We start from the raw sequence: 12,894 nt of genomic DNA, 5'->3' as shown, positions 1-12,894 counted from the left end.
CATAGCTACACATGTACACAATAATAATAAACGTATTAAACTCTCTTAAACAAACAACAAAAAAGCACAGTAATTTGGGGAAATAGGATGGAATTGTGGGCCAGGAATCTGATGGTTTCTTCTAATCTGATGGCCTAGCCATTGTCACCTCCAGTGCATGGCTTCTTGGAGGTTTTGTGCAAAGAACTGGCTTGTTTCTGCAAGCCCGTGAGGCTTCAGGGGCCTGTATGAGCCACTTTCCCTTTTCCATTAGCACAGTTGCGGTGTGTGTGACAGACATGGCTTTGCTTCATCCAAGTTACCATCTTTATTGTTGGGGGGGAGGGTAATTTCGAGAGTGATTTTACTCTTATCAACTGATAATGGGAGCACAGATTTTTGTTTTAATGGAGCATAGGATTTTTAATTCAAAACTAAGGTAATTTGCTTGACTTTTCTTGTGTCTGTGTGTTTTTGGTTTGTTTTGGATTTTTTTTTTTTTTTAAGATATGTGCTACTGAAAAGAACAGACTCCTTTTCCCTTCGAGGTGGTAACTTCTACACAAGATGACATTGCCTTCCCAACTAGAGCTGTTGCTACACTATTGGAACGGGCTTCATTTATTCCTACTCTTAATGCCCAGGTCATGCTGTTCTGAACTGTCAATCATCCCTCCTAATGGGATGACCAGCAGGTATTGGAGAGATTGCCTGACTGGTAGGAATCATGATAGATTCACTTGGCTTGGTGAGGGCTAAGTTAAAAGGGAGGTAGCAAAGTCACTATCCTGCCCTCCACAGAACCGTCACGAAACGGAAGACATGGGCCCACGGAGCAACTGTGCCCAGTGAGGGTGGATCTACAAAAGGAAGACTGAACGCACTAGGTGACTCTGCTCTGGATTCCGGACCACAAAGAAAAACACAGTGTTCTATCCACTAAGAACGAACATTGTAGGACCAATGGGGGAGCTGATTAGGTCTGTGATTGGATGGCGGAATGGAATCAATGCTGGGATGTGTTAGATGAACTTTGATTTTTTTCATCAGTGTTCTTGTTAGAAAATGTATGCTCAAGGGCTGGAGAGGCAGCTCGGTTGATAAAGCACTTGCCTTCCAAACACAAGGAACTAAGCTCGATCTGCAGAACCACTGGGCTGGGGTCCACGTGCAATCCCAGAGCTGAGAACTGGGAAGCAGGAAGATCCCTGGGCCTTGCTGCTGGCATAGAGCACTTGGCAAGTCCAGGATAAAGAGAGACCCTGTCTTCAAAAATAGATGGACACTCAGGACTGTTTCCTAAACTTCACATGTATGTGCACACCCATGTACCCGCCCCCCACACACATGTACACCTGCTCACATACTAATGCAAAGACAGAAAGAGAATCCAGGCTGGTAGAGAATCCAGATGGAAAGAGTGAAGGAAGTATTTGTATTAGTGCTGGAACTCCGCTGTTACAAATTATCGTTTTTAAGATGAGAGAGGCTTAGGTTTACTTCAGGATACGTTTTGTGCACCTGTTTCCTGGCCTTGTTAAGATTGTTATTGGTATCCATACAGCCCAGCCAAATGGATTTGCAGGCCTGTTAGTCGGATGGCAGAGTTGTAGACGTGCAGGGCTGGCACTGTGGGATGTCCACAGATGTGTCAAGTGGGACTCTTCTCAGTACCGGTGATAAAGTGTATGCATTGACTGTGGCCATTTCCGCTGAAATCAACATCAAACTGAACTAGACAGTGACACCCGGAGAACAGTTACTCCCCAAAGGATTAGAGTCCTGACCACAGTTTGGTAGACTTTATAACCAGTTTGCTCCTCCCCCTTTTGTAAAGGTTGGTTTATATTTGAGTGTGTGGGTGCATGCGTGTTTATACACAAGCACAGGTGGCTTTGGAGACCAGAAGACAGTATTAAATTCCCTAGAGCTGGAGTTACTAGATGCTAGGAACCAGTTTCAGGGCCTAGGGGAAAGCAACCAACAAACTCTTAACTTCTGAGCCACCCGTCCTCCAGCCCCTTTGAGATAAAATTTACTCTCACTTTGGGATTTTAAGAGAATTAGCAAAATAAATTAGCAAATGTGTAAAGCCAGGATGTTTTTAGCCAGTTTCCCTTTAAGTGTTGAGACCATAACCCAGAGCATCATGTATGCGAGGCAAGTACTCCATCAGTGCTATATCCTGGCCCTCGGTTCTTTGAGACGGGTCTCTCTGCATGTAGCTCACACTGGCCTTGAACTTACTTTGCATGCCTGGCTAGCCTCGGACTCTCTCTCCTGCCTCAATCTCAAGTGCTTGGATTACAAATGTGTACCATTATGCCTAGCTTCAGCCACCTTTTCAAAAGAAGAGTTTTGGGGTATCTCTGGGATGCTTGCTTTCATCTCATTCCCACTTTGTGGGATCTACTGTTCCTTCCCAGAGAGGCCAGAGAGAAAAACAGAATGCGAGCTACTTACAAACTAAACTTCAATTATGCATGTCTTCTGTTTGTGCCTGGTCTGCTCTGCCACCAGACTCACGTTGAAGAATAATGAATCTTAAGTAAGAAGAACAGAAAATGACCTAATTATATTTTAGAAGAACCCATGTCTGGGCAACAGAAGGAGGCTTTGCAGCAGTAACTCTGGGCTCATCACTTAGCGTTGCCAAGGAAGAAACAAAGAGAAATAACAACACATAAGGAGAAAATGAACACAATGTGCTTTGCTCACTTTCTTGTGACAAGGGCAGTTTTATCTAAATAATTCATAGCGATGCTTAGCAGTGCACCGCTGAATGTACAATATGTACTTTCAAAAACAACAGAGCTCAGTGCTGAGGGACTTGAATCTCATTTTTGGTTAAGTTTCTGATAAGAAGGAGAAAGGTGCTGCCAAATGAGGATGGGAGAGGCTGAGAGGATGTGGTTACGACCTCTGCTGTCTGGTTGCCTAGGCAGCACCTCTTAGGCTACTGGCTTCTTTAAAACACTAGGGCTGGAGAGTTGGCTTAGCGGTTAAGAGCACAGAGGTCCCGAGTTCAATTCCCAACAACCACATGGTGTCTCACAAGCTCTGATGCCCTCTTCTGGTGTGTCTGATGACAATGACAATGTACTCACATACATGAAATAAATAAACACATCTTTAAAAAAAAAAAAAAAAAAAACCGCTAATGGCAAGTAAGGGTCCACCATGGAGTTTATACGCCAGCTTCAGTCCATGGCACAGAGGAGGACAGGATGAGAGCCCCCAGTATCCTTCTGAATCCAAAATTCATCCTCTAGGAGTTTGTCCTTAGGCAATGATCGAGGATACGGCCAACGATTTGACTAAAAAATAATCCTGCCTGTACTACAGCAAACGCCAAGAGACATGTCTGAAATAAGTTATGGTATATTTATAAAACTTTAATAGAGCTTCTTAGAAGTCAAACATCTGAAGTGCAAAGGGAATCCATGTGCAATTCTGAAATACGCAGGAGGACTGGGGGATGGGCTCTGCTGAAGGAACAGTATGACAAAGCAAACCTATTATTTACATATGTGCACACACACACAGACACACACAAATGCACACACACACACAGAGAGAGAGAGAGAGAGAGAGAGAGAGAGAGAGAGAGAGAGAGAAAGTTAAGACAGTGAGGAGCTGAGACAGATACTCTGGAGAGTTCAGCCTTGAACTTCATTTCTACCTTTCCTTTTTTCCTTTTTTATCTCATGGGGGAAGATGGAGGCATGCTATCTGCTAGGATACTAGAGTAAAGGTCTAGGGGAGGGACTAGAATCAGAAAAGATGTGAGCTTTCCCATTAGCATGAGTTCCAGATCAAGGACTGTTGAGTGCTCCAGCCTTCAAGGAGACATCTATGTCAGGCTCTGGAAGACCCAGGAGGAACAGGAAAGATGGCAGGAGGGGTCTAAGAGCAAGAACATGGAGAGGAAGGAAGGGCAGTCCGGCGACATGCTGCCTTCTGGATTTGACGAGGGAAACACGGCAGCTCTGTCTACCTGCCCGAGTTCTGCAGGCACATATGCACAAAAAGACATGAAGGTAGGAGGGGGGTAGCTGGGAAGAAGGGAGTCTACAGGAGGGGGGGGAATAAGAGAGCACTGAGTGTGTGAATGTGCGCAACACATTGTATACTGTGTGAACTGTCAAAAGTTAATTTTTTAAAAATCTAAAAAGGAGGGGCTGGTGAGATAGCTCAGTGGTTAAGAGCACTGGCTGCTCTTCCAGAGGTCCTGAGTTTAATTCCCAGCACCACATGGTGGCTCACAACCGTCTGTGATGGGATCTGACGCCCTCTGCTGGCCCGGCGATGGTGCCTGCAGCAGGGCGCTCATACATTAAATACATAAAACATTTTAAAGTTATAAAAAAAGGCGTGCTGTCCTTATTATAGAAACGTAAACAATGCCAAGGAAATGAGAGACTAATGAATTCCCAGGAGAGGGAAGCATTGTGCGTTCCCACAGCCCAAGGCAGATCTTTTCCTTAGGAGAACTTTGCCAGGAGGGCAAATGGGACAGTAAGCAATGAACCAGCTCAGAAATCAGCGGAGCAGAGGAGTCGGATGAAGCCATACTGCATTACTGAATACTTAAACAGTAACGGTGAATATTTAAATATCCAGGGGAAATCCAGGTACTCCAGGGCTTTAACTTCATGTGGAAAAGAAAAACATTTTTAAAGTGAAGGAGTATAGTTTTTGAAAAAAAAAGAATAAACTAAATGGATGAGTTGGAAGAACGAACTGGAAGAGCTGAACTGTGGGGATGTAAAGCCATGGAGATCTACGATGGAGGAGACGTTATACAGCTTGGTACTGTGTACTGATAGTGTGTGTTGGGATTCTGTAAACCCCACCCCTCAGTTACCAGGCAACAGCCAGTTATGCTCCGCCCCAGTGACCTGACACTATAAAAGGGGCTGCTTGTCCCCTCCTGTCTCTCTTGATCTCTTGCTCCCCCTGCCCACCCCTCCTCTCCCCCTTCCCTTCTCCACATGCTCATGGCCGGCCTCTACTCCTCTATTCCTCTCTCTCTCTGCCTCTACCACCCTCTTAACTTCCCCATGCCCTGAATAAACTCTATTCTGTACTATACCATTGTGTGGCTGGTCCCTCAGGGGAAAGAGATTCCCAACATGGGTTCCCCAGAGGCATCCCCTTGCCCCCAGCCTCACTGCCCCTCCATGGAGCATATCCCGACTCTCTTCATCCTTTTTCTGACATTGGTGCTGAGACCTGGTGCGTCATCTTTAACAGCATTGTTTACCTCTGAATCTCCCTCAAAGGCCCATACATATGGCGGGCTTTGTCTCCAGTTTGGTAGTTGAGAGGCAGTGGAACTTAAGGCATGGAGCCTTCGGGAAGAAGTTAAGCCATTGGAGGCATGCCCTCAAAAGGCAAGGAAGAGTCCACCTCTTCCTAGCTCTGTCCCTGCCACTTGATGAGAAGAGTCTCTTCTTCCACTGGTGCTCCTGCTACCACGTCTTCAATGCCGGCCCACGAGCAATGAGCCAACAGCCCAAAGACCGGAAGCTCCAAAACTAAGCCAAAAGAAAGCACTCTTCCTCTGAAGCTGGCTGTCTTAGGCAATTGTTACAGTAGCAGAAACCTGAATAGCATATGCCTGCATAGTCACAAACCGAACATGGATCTTCCAAAACCTCAGGAAACTTTGGATACACACTCACAAGTTCAAGTGGGTGTGTTACTGGCAGCAAGTTCAGAATTTTTAAGACATCTTAAATACTCCTTCTCAAAAGGACATATTATCCGAAATTATCTCGGAGCCAAAGGGCTATGGTGTGCGAATTTGTCCTGGTTTTTGGTTCGTTAATGTATTCATTGATACATCCAATACTGATTAGATCTCTTCTTTAACCTTAGGTTCTCAATAATAAGAAAGAAAAGGAATGGGGGTGGGGGGAGGAAGCCCGCTGTGGTTGTACGTACCTGTATCTATAGTACTCAGAGTCAGAAGCAAGAGTCAGACAGCAGTTCAAAGCCACTCTGGTCTATACTCGGAATTTCACAATAGCTAAAGTTACATAGTAAGACCCCACCTCGAACACAAAACAAGGAGTTGAGAAGTGACTCAGCAATTACAATAATTTGCTACTGTTCCAAGGGCCTCGAGTTCCCAGGGATCAAAGCTCTCTTCTGCCCTCCACAGCACCAGGCCGGCACGTTGTGCATAGTTACATGTAAGTAAACACACCAGAAACAAACATAAATCCTAAACAAAACAAAGACAGGGGGAAAATATCACACAAAATTCCTGCATTTATAGAGCTTATAGTCTTGTTAGGGGGAAAAAAGCATAAATTTAAGAAAACTAACAAAAGAATGAAAAACCTCTTAGATGTACTAAATCTTCCAGCAAATGCATTTACAGCGGCGTGCTGCTGTCGAATTGTTGAGATCAGCTGGCCAGGGAGGCTTTTCTGAAGAAGCAGAGTGGAAGATAAGCAACACAGAGAAAAGGGGGCGGTCGGGGAAGACCTCTCTAAGCAAAGGGGAGAGTCATGGGCATTAAGGAAGTACAGAGAGCTGGGGAGACCGGGGACTTTTGCGGGGAGGGGTCAGAAGGAGAAGAGAGGCTAGAGAGATGGCTCAGTGAGCAACTGTTATGCAAGCAGTTTGATTTATTTATTATATTTATAAGTACACTGTGGCTGTCTTCAGACACACCAGAAGAGGGCATCAGATCCCATCACAGATGGTTGTGAGCCACCATGCGGTTGCTGGGAATTGAACTCAGGACCTCTGGAAGAGCAGTCAGTGCTCTAACCGCTGAGCCATCTCTCCAGCCGGGATCCCAGCATCTTATGGAGAGCTGGACACGGCCACACGCCTGCCTAGCAGCCCAGCATCATCGGAGGTAGAGGTGAGGGGATTGCTGGGAACTTCCGATTCCAGCTCCAGAGTGTCTCGAGGTCCTGCAGTTGAGTGTGTTAGAGCACAACACCCCTCTGGCCTCCATGAGCACACACGCACCTGCACACACACACACACCACACACACACACACACCACACATATATATACCACACTCATTAACAACAACGAAGAAGAAGAGACAGTGGGTGGACTGGCGCCATTGCTTCAGTTGGGAACACGTGAAGGGGTAAAAATGTTAAAAGGGCAAATGGGCATTATCACAGGTTAACACTGACTCCCCGTGACAGACGGGGCTGTGGCTGCAGCTCAGACAGATGGGTAGGTGGGTAGGTGAGTGGGCGGGGATGGGATGAAGACGGAGCAAATGAACAAAGCTGAACAAAGCTTTCTGGAGCTTGAGGCAATCAGAAGAGAGTCCTGCCTCTCACTCCTGAGACAAATGGCCGGTGGTATCAACTCGTAACAGAGCAAGAAAGTGGTCAAGTTTTGCCTGTGAAAACAACGTTTTGGGGAGATACATTCTAGAATAAGTATGCACCAAAAAAAATAAATAAATAAATATCAAGTAAACAGTTGGGTGTGAGATTTGGGTAGCACAGAGATGTCTGGAGCAGAAATAAGAACTGTCCGATACAGAAATGTTAAATGAAATCCGCAGGTGGAGATGAAGGGGGCCCAGGAAGGGGGCAGGCCACATGCAAGGAGTTGAAGGAATCAGTGCTTGTGAGATGTTAGCATTCGTTAGCATTTTATCCAAGGGCCCCAGGGAAGAGGAAAGACAGAAGCCTGTCATTCCCCAGGACACAAAGGTAAAGCTTCTCTGGGAGCAAGAACTTGATCCTACTGAAGACTGCAGAGAGCCCAAGGAAGGTAGGATTCAAGCAAACCTCCTCTGGGTTCCACACAAGAGCCTGCAAGGTCACACAGCGGCTTTGGGGATAGAGAGGTGGGACTAAGGACCTGGGAAGCAGTCGGTGGTTCTGACAAGGGAACAGCCCAGGGATGATAGCGACGGCTTTAGAGATTTTAATTTTTTTGTTGTTTATTTTTTATTTTTTCTGGTTTTGATTTAGGGAAAATACCCATCCGTGTGCGTGTGAAATTCCATCAGGACTCAGCCACAGCCATTCACGTGAATCCTGCCCATAGCCCCACACTTCATTAAGGGAGAGTCTACAGCCCACAGAACTCAAGATACTCATGAGTGGTGGAATATTCCTTAACTGAAATGCCTAGGACCAGAAACGTTTTGGATCTTGGATTTCTTTTTCATCATCTTCTTCAGATTTTTGGATTGTTTGAATACATACAATGAAAAATCTAAGCATAAAGTTTGTATGCATAGCCATAAGGTAATTTTATACAGTATTGTAAATAATTTAATGCACAAAATGAAGTAAGTTCTGTAGCAGAAAATACTTTGGGCTTCAGACAGTTTCGAGGCTGACCAAAAAACCCCCGACACTGAAAAAGTAGAGGCAAAGTCTCTCTGTAACCAAGAAGCCATTTGCAATCGATACCTGCTGGGAGAGAGTGGAATCTGTTTCTGTCTACAGAGTGTCACCGGGTTTGTCAACCACACTCCAGGGCAGTCCCCTTACCCAGGAGCAGTTGACCAAGACAAAATGAACTCCATGTTTGTTTGACTGGTTTTTGTAAGGAGGGGTCTTGGTCTTGGTATGTTTTTTGTTTTGCTTTGTTTTGTTGTATTTTGATGGGGAGGGGGCTATTACTGTTCGTGATTTGAAAGAGAGAAAGGGACCAGTGTGAAACAGCAGGGAGGGCGACCCCCGGATGGACCAAGCCCCAACGTCCCCTGCCGCCGCCATGCCCAAAAGAAAGGCTGAAGGGGTTGCTAAAGGAGACAAAGCCAAGGTGAAGGACGAGCCACAGAGAAGATCTGCAAGGTTGTCTGCTAAACCTGCTCCTCCAAAGTCAGAGCCCAAACCTAAAAGGCCCCAGCAAAGAAGGGAGAGAAGGTACCCAAGGGGAAGAAGGGGAAAGCCATGCTGGTAAGGATGTGAGTAATCCTGCAGAAAAGGGAGACTCCAAAACAGACCAGGCACAGAAAGCTGAAGGTGCTGGAGATGCCAAGTGACGTGTGTGCGTTTTTGATAACTGTGCACTTCTGGTGACTGTACAGTTTGAAATGCTATTTTTTATCAAGTTTTATAAAAATGCAGAATTTTGTTTTACTTTTTTTTTAAACTATATTGTTAGCACACAGAACACTTCATTGTGGGGAGGAAGGATCACGTGTCACTAACAAAATATCACCCAAGCTGGACTGAGGACAGAAAACCTCTTTCCTTGATAATTTTGAAAGGCTCCTGATCCTGCATAGGTGGATACCAAGGCACAAAATGCCTTGTGGTCTGAGAAAACTCTAAATTCATTTTTATAACCTTTCCCCTGTGTACCAACAACATAGACATAATTCCCTTAAAACCAGAGACCTATTGAAACCTGACCCCCAACATTGGTTTTCTAGTCTACTGGACAATGTGGACTTTGCAGTGACTTCATCGAGTGTTCTCAGAAGAGCAATGGTTCCTTCTATAAAAGACTGTGGATCTTCAGATTGATAATTCTGCCATGTTCATTTCCTGAAAGTCAGAGTCAGCTCATGAAAAGTTGTTAAACAACATCCTTAATGTGAAATGTCAACCCTAACCCTAAGCTACTTTCCCCTTTTCGAAGCATTGACTGAAGATTTCATTGGGTTTTAGAGTGGCTTTCTGATTTTGGTAGTCTACACAAGAAGGGAGTTTGGAAGTTCTTGTATATTGTTGAGTGTCTGCTCATGTCCTTCCTGAATACCATGATTGTTTATGAAAAGTATCTTTAATAAAGCTGGTTACAGTTAAAGAAAGAAAGAAAGAAAGAAAGGAAGGAAGGAAAGAGAAAGGACAGGAATTGCATAGGTAGGAGTTCAGGAGGGTCTGGGAGGAGTTTGGAGACAGAAAACCATGATGAAAATATATTGTACGGGGGCTGGAGAGATGACTCAGTGTGAAGGACATTGGCCACTCTTATAGAGGAACCAGGTCGATTCCCAACACCTAGAACTCACAACTATCTGTAACTCCAGTTCCAAAGGATCTGACAACCTCACAGGGATATATGTTCGGGTAAAAACACCGATGCACATAAAATAAAAAGAAATAATTTAAAAAATACATTGTATGAAATATGTAAAACAAAACAAGGCTTTTCGGGCTGGGGAATGTGAATTTGGTTCCCAGCCCTCAGGCAGCTAGACCAGGGGATCTGAGCCCTCTTCTGGCTACCAGGGGCACTCCACTGATATGCACAAACCCACATGCACACACACACATTTACTAAATGAAAAACTAAAAATAAATCTTAAAAAAACAAAAACCCTAGAATTTGGAGGCAAACGGATTTGGATTTCAGATTAAGAATGTTCAACCCCAAAGGAGGATGCTTGAATCTCAGTCAGAGGGGAAAATAAAGTAGTCGCCCGAGGTGGGTGGATAGAGGGAACTGGGTAGGAGAACAAGGAGTGGGTACTAGATCTGGTGTATGGAGAGTCAGGGAGAGGGGCCAGGAGAGGGAATGGAAATTTGTGGCCGGCTGGGCAGAGAGGGGCATCTCTAGGATGTGCCAGAGAGCTGGGATGGGAGAGGCTCCAGGGAATCTATAAGGGTGGCTCTAGCTGAGACTCCTAGCAATGGGGGTCATGGAGCCTGAAATGGCCACTTCCCATAGTCAGACAGGACTCTGAGTGGAGGGAAAAGGACACTAACCCAACAGGACTTTCAACCCAAAATACAAGAAGTGCAGGGACAAAGATGGGGCAGAGAGTGAGGGAAAGGTCAAAGACTGGCCCAACATGAGACCCATCCCACGGGCAAGAATCAATCCCTCACACTATTAATGATACCCGATTGTGCTTGCCGACAGGAGCCCAGCATCACTGTCCTTTCAGAAGTTCCTCCCGCAGCTGGCTGAAGCAGATGCAAAGACCCATAGCCGAAAATTAGATGGCGCTCAGGGGATGGGGGGAGTCTTACGGAAGAACTGAGGGACCCAAGGGGATAAGGACTCCATAAGAGGACCACCAGAGTCAACTAACCTGAACCCTTAGGGGCTCCCAGGAACTGAATCACCAACCAAGGGTCATGTATGGGTGGGACTGGACCCCACACTCCCCTACCTCTCTATCCCATTCCCCTACCTCTCGCCCCTACACAGGTGTATTGGATGTGCCACTTGGTCTTCATTCAGGTCCCCCAGTAACTGGAGCAGGGGCTGTTCCTGACTCTGTTTCCTGCTTATGGATACTGTTCCCCACCTGTGGATACTGTTCCCCTAATTGGGCTGCCTTGTCTTGGCCTCAGTGGGAAAGGATGTGCCTAGTCCTGCAGTGACTGCTGTGTCTGGGTGGGTTGGTACCCAGGACGTCCTCCCACTTCTGGGAAGAGATGACGATGGTGGAAGGGGGAGGGGCTGTTTGAGGGGAAGACTGGAAGGAGGGGAGGAGACTGCAATCAGGATATAAAGTGAAAAAATGAATAAATTAGTGGCAAAAAAAAAGAGTATACAACACAGGGACAGGACATTTCCAACCTATATCTTGTTTCTTAGCTTGACTCTTCTAATGAGATACCTGCTTTCTAATTATCAAACAAAATTTGGAGCGGAAAGGGAAAATCTCTAATAGTCAAAAGTAAGAATTAAACAAGCCCAACGGTGTATTGACTTAGCTTCATGAATACAGATCAGAATTATTTAAGTTTCTAAATAGAAAAACTTGAGTCAATGTGATATATCTTAAGGACAAAAAGAATTGCAGGAAAAAGAAGGCTTAGCAAACTTCAGTGACTCTGTAATGTGTGGCGGCAGTGACTTGGTTTATTCTGGGAGTGCTATGCATACATTATTTTATTGTGGAAGAAAGGAGAAGTTATACTGATGTCACTGGGAACCAGATTTCCCATTTCAGAGAAGGAAACAGGGCACAGTGGTACAAACCTTTAATCCCTCCTCTCCATAGGCAGAGGCGATCAGATCTTTGGGAGTTCAAGGTCAGCTTGGTCTACAAAATGAATTCTAGAACAGCCAGAGCTGTTACTCAGGGAATTCTGTCTTAAAAAGAGAGAGGGTGGGAAGTAAGGAGAGAGGGAGGGAGAGAAAACAGGTGGGGCATAAAAAGGTTAAGAGTTTCCTGGACTTGAAGTTGAGCTGAGAGATCTGAACTCTTCATGGACTATGATCTGTTTAAGCCACGTTCTCATTTCCCTAGACAGCTATGTATGTTCAGAGAAGCTGCTGCTCCTAACCCCAAATACCACCTGCCACCAAGAGCACCAGAGTCCTCAAGAGAGCTGCAGATTTCAAACCCAAGGTAAAGACCACAGTAACCTAGGCAGCACAGATCAGACCACTGTAGATGAGTTACTAACAAACATCAAAAGGACAAAAGAATTGCTTGGAAGAGGCCGTATGAGCCAAGAGCAGAACAATTTTCTTATGAAAATTCCCAGGTGTGGCGGTGCACACCTGTAACCCCAGGAGGCAGAGGGTGTATCACCCATGAGATCCAGGCTAACACCAGCACATAGTGCGTTCCAGGCCAGCCAGTGCTACATACTGAGGCCTGTCTCAAGCAAAACAACCAAACGAAACAACCTGATATTGCGTCATATCACAATACTTAAATTCAAAATAAAAATACTTGAGTTCACAACGCTACAAAGAACTCTATTCTTGGGTATAGAGGAAGCAAGGAAACCAGATAATTATTGCCTTTCCAGTACAAACAGCCCAAGAGAAAGGAACTGGGCAAAGACAAGAAAGGTGCCTTTTGAAGAATTTCGTTAGTGAGCCCAAAGGACTGAACCTTTAACAAGCCAACATTTTGCAACTCCTAATGGTACAGTGAACCTAAGGAAAGGGCAGGTAACAGGGATCAGAGCACCATCCCTCTGAGGGGAACACTGAGAACACACACCAGGTGTTCGTATCAAAACAATCAAGCCTCAACCCAATTAGG

At 45.4% G+C, this 12,894-nt stretch overlaps 1 protein-coding gene and 1 pseudogene across 3 annotated transcripts in view; one reads left to right on the top strand and one right to left on the bottom strand.

Moving 5' to 3' along the window:
• The window catches only part of ECT2L (epithelial cell transforming 2 like), a gene marked incomplete at both ends in the record, with an annotated part of 78,635 nt that overhangs the window by 52,390 nt on the left and 13,351 nt on the right, over positions 1 to 12,894 (bottom strand). The window lies entirely within an intron of this gene.
• On the top strand, positions 8,703 to 8,973 carry LOC308439610 (non-histone chromosomal protein HMG-17-like; annotated as a pseudogene). The gene has a single exon. The product of its transcript is annotated as a non-histone chromosomal protein HMG-17-like (transcript).

This window comes from Micromys minutus (assembly GCF_963924665.1).
Source record: "Micromys minutus genome assembly, chromosome: 30".
In the NCBI taxonomy this organism is placed as follows: Eukaryota; Metazoa; Chordata; class Mammalia; order Rodentia; family Muridae; genus Micromys; species Micromys minutus.
Note: the sequence above shows the minus strand (reverse complement) of the source record. Positions and strands in the feature narration are given on the sequence as shown.